Source organism: Prionailurus viverrinus, chromosome B3 (assembly GCF_022837055.1).
Source record: "Prionailurus viverrinus isolate Anna chromosome B3, UM_Priviv_1.0, whole genome shotgun sequence".
Lineage (NCBI taxonomy): Eukaryota > Metazoa > Chordata > Mammalia > Carnivora > Felidae > Prionailurus > Prionailurus viverrinus.
This window is the reverse complement of record NC_062566.1, coordinates 66,356,621-66,364,858: the sequence shown is the minus strand read 5'-3', so window position 1 is coordinate 66,364,858 and position 8,238 is coordinate 66,356,621.

Here is an 8,238-nt window from a genome sequence, read left to right as displayed (position 1 = left end):
CAAACTACAAACCAAAATTATAGATTTTCTTAAAATTCATAATATATGACATTTTTGAATCTATAAAGAATATTTAAATGGCATTTAGAAGAAAATGTATAGCTTTAAACATTTATCAAAAATAAGTGAATTAGGGGCGCCTGGGTGGCGCAGTCGGTTAAGCGTCGGACTTCAGCCAGGTCACGATCTCGCGGTCCGTGAGTTCGAGCCCCGCGTCAGGCTCTGGGCTGATGGCTCAGAGCCTGGAGCCTGTTTCCGATTCTGTGTCTCCCTCTCTCTCTGCCCCTCCCCCGTTCATGCTCTGTCTCTCTCTCTGTCCCAAAAATAAATAAACGTTGAAAAAAAAAAAGTGAATTAGATTCCCAACTCAAAAATTTAGGAAAAGAATATAGCAGAAGCCAAAATAAGGCTAAAGAAATTAATGAAGTAGCTAAGAGGAGGAGAATTTAGTATTTTTTTTTAAGTTTACTTATTTGAGAGAGAAAGAGATTGAAAGACATAGAGAGCGGGAGGGGCAGAGAGAGAAAGGGAGAGAGAGAGAGAGAGAGAGGGAGAGAAAGAATCTCAAGCAGGCCCTGCACTGTGAGCATGGAACCTGATATGGGGCTTGAACCCACAAATTGTGAGATCATGACCTGAGCCAAAACCAAGAGTTGGATGCCTGACCAACTGACCCACCCAGGTGCCCCAAGAAGTAGAATTTAGCAATAAATCAAAATCTCAGTTCTTTAAAAAAACTTCTTTGAATATATCTGGGTTGTTAGTTTTTACTTAGGTTGAATTCTATCAGTCAGAGTTCAGTTTAGAAAGCAGAGCCACTGTACATTATGGGATAAAGATTCAACCATAGAATTCAGACCCTGAACAATTGTGGAAAGACCTGCAGAAGGAAAAATATAAAATGAGGAGTTGCAGAATCAGAGGCAACACCAATGAGTCAATCTAAGAAAGCAAGCTCATCTAGCCAATGAAGTAGGGCTATAAAAGGAAGCTGGTACAAGAAAAAGGAAAAGGAAAAGGAAAAGGAAAAGGAAAAGGAAAAGGAAAAGGAGGAAAGAAGGAAAGGAAAGGAAAGGAAAGGAAAGAAGGAAGGACGGAAGGAAGGAGAAGGAAGGAAGGAAGAAAGAATGAGAAAGAAAGATGTAAAACTGTTGTGTGCATAGGCAGTTGCATCTGTTACTTGTGTGCATCTGTCATGGCCTGTGGCTACTGTAGATACTCAAATAAGACAGGAAAAAGAATTGGGATACAGAGTTGGAGTAAAACAAGCCAGAACCAGAACCTCTAGGAATGTCTGCATCTGCATGATATCTAATCTAACCATAATGATCAGAAGGGAATGGCTACTGCTTTATGCTGACTCCTCACATCCCAAACAAACTTATTTTAAACAATACTAACCCAGAAACCTGCAGGGTAGGGGACTAGGGAAAATGCAGTTCTTATGTAACCATGTCCACAATAGAAAAATTCTGTTCACTTCTCCCCACAATCCAAAGGAGAGACTCAGTTAAATTTATTTGGGAGATTGGCTGGTGCAAAAACACCCAGGATGGGTTTCCGTACATTTTTGTTGCTCAGCTTGAGTGGCTGAAATGGCTGGGGGTCTCTTCCTTTCTACACAGTATCTTACATCCAGTAGCCTAGCCTGAGCTTATTTATATGATGAAATTTTTATTTTATATGATAAAAATCAAAGCTGTAGGACTGTTAAGGGCTCAGCTCTGGAACTCACACAACAACCCTGCAGCCACATTGTATAGTGCTAAGCAATTTACAAGGCCAACCAAGATTCAAGGGATTAGGCAAAAATCCATTTCTTATTTGAAGGAGATATAAAATATTCTGGTTATTGTTTTTAATATGTCGCTATCCACTCTCTGGATATGAATTCTGTAAATGAATTATTTACATTTCTCTCAGATAGAAAACATGCCCACTCAATTGCGAGATACCCAAAGTCTCAAGCAATTACAGCTTTTGGCTTAAGTTCCAGAATCATTTCTCCTGTACCAGTTCCAGATATATATGCAGCCCCTTGGGTACAGATCCTCTTAGTATGGATATCTCTGAACCGAAAAAGATACCATTTGCTCTATTCTCCACACAATATACAATGATGAGACTATGATCAGTTAATTGTGATGGGTCAGCCAATGCAAAAAGCAGGTAACACACAGCAGGCCCTGGCCCACAGTTATTCTGAAATACTTCTGGGTATTTCGTCAACTTCCCTGACTCCAGAAGGCAGAGAATGTTCCTTGACTCTGGCCTGGTTCTGCCCCCTCCTCCCTAAGGTAGTTCCCTAATCCATTGATCTAGGTAGCTCTTGGCCACAACCTAAGAGTCATTTTTCTTTTTCCATAGGTGACAGACTATGTTTTCTGCTGAATAGTTCCCTCGGCCTATCTACTTCAGATCTACAAAAATTGGGAGCCCCAGAGATCTCTCTTGATTCCCATTTGTAACATATCTTTCAAAATGTTGTGGGCTCACAATGTACTAGGTGGTATACAAAATGGATAAAGCGAAATGATAGATCAAATCTGCACAGCATTGGGGAAAGGAGGAGAGGAAGCAAAGAGTAAAATACAGTAACTAACCTAAAACTCTCTGGATTGTAGTGTAATGTTCAGGGTTTTAGAGGTGGGTTTTAAAGTTCTACCACAAGGTGAACTTTTAGAGCTAAGGCCAGGGCAGCAAGAGTAGTTCATGAATAACACTACTTCCCAAAATATATTTTATAAGTTTAAAATTGTATTCAAAGATTGTTATCTTGCAAAATGTAACCCCAATTATGAAAGGTGTGTGCCTTTTATTCCCAGTAATTACAAATACAGTGGTCAAAAAGAAGCTAACCAGGAATCTAGGGCAAGTAATGGAGAACTATCAAAGAAAAGTGGCATTTCTTGCATCCCATATCAATTCACATTTCTCATCATCTTTTTTATTTTTTAAGGTCTATTCAGATTGTTTTTAAATTTTATTTTTTTTAATTTATATCCAAATTAGTTAGCATATAGTGCAACAGTGGTTTCAGGAGTATAATCCTTAATGCCCCTTACCCATTTAGCCCATCTCCCCTCCAACAACCCCCCCAGTAACCCTCTGTTTGTTCTCCATATTTAAGAGTCTCTTATGTTTTGTCCCCCTCCCTGTTTTTATATCATTTGTTTCCCTTCCCTTATGTTCATCTGTTTTGTCTCTTAAACTCTTCATATGAGTGAAGTCATATGATTTTTGTCTTTTTCTGACTAATTTCACTTAGCATAATACCCTCCAGTTCCATCCACGTAGTTGCAAATGGCAAGATTTCATTCTTTTTGATTGCTGAGTAATACTCCATTGTATATATATACCACATCTTCTTTACATTCATCCATCGATGGACATTTGGGCTCTTGCCATACTTTGGCTATTGTTGATAGTGCTGCTGTGAACATGGGGTGCATGTGTCCCTTCAAAACAGCACACCTGTATCCCGTGGATAAATGCCTAGTAATGCAATTGCTGGGTCATAGGGTAGTTCTATTAGTTTTTTGAGGAACCTCCATACTGTTTTCCAGAGTGGCTGCACCAGCTTGCACTGCCACCAACAATGCGAAAGAAATCCTCTTTCTCCGCATCCTTGCCAACATCTGTTGTTGCCTGAGTTGTTAATGTTAGCCATTCTGACAGGTGCCAGGTGGTATCTCATTGTGGTTTTGATTTGTAGTTCCCTGATGATGGGTGATGTTGAGCATTTTTTCATGTGTCGGTTGGCCATCTGGATGTCTTCTTTGGAGAAGTGTCTACTCATGCCTTTTGCCCATTTCTTCACTGGATTATTTGTTTTTTGGGTGTTGAGTTTGGTAAGTTCTCTATAGATTTTGGATACTAACCTTTTACCTGATATGTCATTTGCAAATCCTTGAGTCAATTTAGGTAGTTTGTATATTTCTAGGAATTTGTTCATTTCACCTAAGTAATTTACTGGCATACAATTATTCCGAGTATTTATTATATCTTTTTAAATTTCTGTAAGGTCAGTAGTGGTGACCCCTGCTGCAATGATGCTGTCATTTGAGTCTTCTTTTCTGTTTGTCAGTCATGCTAATCTTTTCAAAGAACCTTGTGGTTTCATTCATTTTATCTATTGCTTTGCTACTCTCTATTTCATCTGTTTCTACTCTAATCTTTGTTATTCCTTTTCCTTGCATTAAGTTTTATCTTTTTTTTCCAGTGTCTTAAGAGGTGGAAGATTGGGTTATTAATTTGAAATCCTTATGTTTTTAATGTAATTGTTTAGAGCTGTAAATTTCTCTCTAAACACTGCTACTTTAGCTACATCCCATAAGTGTTAGTATGTTGTGTTTTTTTATAATTTTTTTTACATTTATTTATTTTTGAGAGACAGAGAGAGAGACAGAGCGTGAGCAGGGGAGGGGCAGAGAGAGAGGGAGACACAGAATCTGAAGCAGGCTCCAGGCTCCAAGCTGTCAGCACAGAGGCCGATGTGGGGCTCGAACTCACAAACTGAGAGATCATGACCTGAGCCGAAGTCAGAGGCTTAACCGACTGAGCCACCCAGGACCTCAGTCTTAATTTTAATTCACCTCCAGTAGGTGAATAGTAGGTATGTCTTAATTTTAATTCACCTCCAAGTATATTCTAATCTTCTTTGGATAACTTCTTTTACCAGTTGGTTATTTAGAAGTATATCGTTTAATTTTCACATATTTGTGAGTTTACCAAATTTCTTTTATTGATTTGTAACTTCATTCCATCAAGGTCAGAGAACACACTTGTTATGTTTCAATCTATTTATGGATATTTGCTTTATGGGACTAGTATACGGTCTATTCTAATAAATGAGACATCTGCACTTGAGAATACATATGCTGCTGTTGTTTGGTGAACTATTCTATCGGTGTCTACTAGACCTAGTTGGTTTACAGGACTGTTCTTCTATTTCTTTGTTGATCTTCTGCCTAGTTATTCTACCCATTATTGAAAGTGAGGTATTGAAGTCTCCAACTATGATCCAACTACTGTTGTTGAATTGTCTGTATCTCCCCTCATTGTTGTCACTTTTTCCTTCATGTACGTTGGTGCTGTTATTAGGCTCTTATAGTTTATGACTGTTATATCTTCCTGATTGATTGACCCTTTATCATTATAAAATGCCTCTTGTTGTCTCTAGTAGTATTTTTGTCTAAAAGTCTATTTTGCCTGATAGTCTAATCACTCCAACTTTTCTGTGGTTGCTGTTTGCATGATATGTCATTTTCAATTTTTTGCTTTCAATCTCTATCTTCGAATCTAAAATGTGTCTCTTATTACTTTTATTTTTTAAAATACTAACTTGAGAGAGAGAGAGAGAATGGGGGAGGGGCAGAGAGAGAGAGAGAGGAAGAGAGAGAATCCTAAGTAGGCTCTGTGCTGTCAGTGAGGAGGCTGACACAGGGCTCAATTGCACAAACCATGAGATCATGACCTGAGTTGAAATCAAGAATTGGACACTCAACCAACTAAGCCACACAAGCGCCCCTAAAATGTGTCTCTTTTAAATAGAGTATAGTTGTATCTTATTTTGTTTTTTACAGTCTGACAATCTCTGACTTTTTATTGGGTTATTTTTAATGCATTCACATTTAATGTTGATATTGATATTATTGGACTTACATCTATTTTGCTTTTATTTTCTATATATGTCATGTTTTCTTAATTCTTCTCCTTCTCCTTTACTATTTTCTTTTTCATTGAATAAATATTTTTATTAAAATTTTTTTTTAATGTTTATTCATTTTTGAAAGACAGAGAGAGACCAGAGCACAAGCAGGGGTAGGGCGGAGAGAGAGGGACGACACAGAATCTGAAGCAGGCTCCAGGCTCTGAGCTGTCAACAGAGCCCGACATGGGGCTTGAACTCACAGGCCATGAGATCATGACCTGAGCTGAAGTCGGATGCTTAACTGACTGAACCACCCAGGCGCCCCTTGAATAAATATTTTTAATGTAGTCCTTTACCTTCTTTAATGATTTTTTTTGTTATCTTTTTGAATTATTTCCTTAGTAGTTGTTCCAGTTCTTAGTGTGTATCTTATGGACATCAGCTTCAGATTTATATTAACTTGATTCTAGTGAGAAATGGAAACAGTACTTTTATATAGTTCTATTCCCTTTCCCTCTATTTTGTGATATTATTGTTACACGTATTATGTCTATAATTATTATAGTACACTGTTACAATTATTACCTTAGTCTTTTTAATTGTTTTATTTTTTTTAAACTTACACCAAGGGAAGAATTTATTTTTAAAAAGTTCTCATTTAAATTCCAGTTAGTTAAAATACAGTGTAATATTAGCTTTAAGTATACAGTATAGTGATTCAACACTTCTATATAATGCCTGGTGCTTATCACACGTGCACTCCTTAGTCCCCGTCAACCATTTAACCCATCCCCCCTCCCACATCTTCTCTGGTAACTATCAGTTTGTTTTCTACAATTGAGAGTCTATTTCTTGGTTTGCCTCTCTCTCTTCTTTCCCCTTTACTTATTTTGTTTCTTAAATTTCACACATGAGTGGAATCACAAAGTATTTGTCACTCTTTATTTTGCTTAACATTATACTCTCTAGTTCCATCCATGTCATTGCAAATAACAGGATTTCTTTCCTTTTTGTGGCTGAATTATATGCCACTGTATATATACAACATCTTCTTAATCCAATCATCAAACATTGGACACTTTGGCTGTTTCCATAATCTGGCCATTGTAAATAATGCTGCTATAAACCTAGGGCTGCATGTATCCCTTTGTTTTTTTTTTTTTAAATGTCAGAAAATCTCTATTTTATAAATGCCTTTTTATTTATTTATTTATTTATTTATTTATTTATTTATTTATTTATTTTATGAAATTTATTGACAAATTGGTTTCCATACAACACCCAGTGCTCATCCCAAAAGGTGCCCTCCTCAATACCCATCACCCACCCTCCCCTCCCTCCCACCCCCCATCAACCCTCAGTTTGTTCTCAGTTTTTAACAGTCTCTTATGCTTTGGCTCTCTCCCCTTCTAACCTCTTTTTTTTTTTTTTTTTTCCTTCCCCTCCCCCATGGGTTTCTGTTAAGTTTCTCAGGATCCACATAAGAGTGAAACCATATGGTATCTGTCTTTCTCTGTATGGCTTATTTCACTTAGCATCACACTCTCCAGTTCTATCCACGTTGCTACAAAAGGCCATATTTCATTTTTTCTGATTGCCACGTAATATTCCATTGTGTATATAAACCACAATTTCTTTATCCATTCATCAGTTGATGGACATTTAGGCTCTTTCCATAATTTGGCTATTGTTGAGAGTGCTGCTATGAACATTGGGGTACAAGTGGCCCTATGCCTCAGTACTCCTGTATCCCTTGGATAAATTCTTAGCAGTGCTATTGCTGGGTCATAGGGTAGGTCTATTTTTAATTTTCTGAGGAACCTCCACACTGCTTTCCAGAGCGGCTGCACCAATTTGCATTCCCACCAACAGTGCAAGAGGGTTCCCGTTTCTCCACATCCTCTCCAGCATCTATAGTCTCCTGATTTGTTCATTTTGGCCACTCTGACTGGCGTGAGGTGATACCTGAGTGTGGTTTTGATTTGTATTTCCCTGATAAGGAGCGACGCTGAACATCTTTTCATGTGCCTGTTGGCCATCCGGATGTCTTCTTTAGAGAAGTGTCTATTCATGTTTTCTGCCCATTTCTTCACTGGGTTATTTGTTTTTCGGGTGTGGAGTTTGGTGAGCTCTTTATAGATTTTGGATACTAGCCCTTTGTCCGATATGTCATTTGCGAATATCTTTTCCCATTCCGTTGGTTGCCTTTTAGTTTTGTTGGTTGTTTCCTTTGCTGTGCAGAAGCTTTTGATCTTCATAAGGTCCCAGTAATTCACTTTTGCTTTTAATTCCCTTGCCTTTGGGGATGTGTCGAGTAAGAGATTGCTACGGCTGAGGTCAGAGAGGTCTTTTCCTGCTTTCTCTTCTAAGGTTTTGATGGTTTCCTGTCTCACATTTAGGTCCTTTATCCATTTTGAGTTTATTTTTGTGAATGGTGTGAGAAAGTGGTCTAGTTTCAACCTTCTGCATGTTGCTGTCCAGTTCTCCTAGCACCATTTGTTAAAGAGGCTGTGTTTTTTCCATTGGATGTTCTTTCCTGCTTTGTCAAAGATGAGTTGGCCATACGTTTGTGGGTCTAGTTCTGG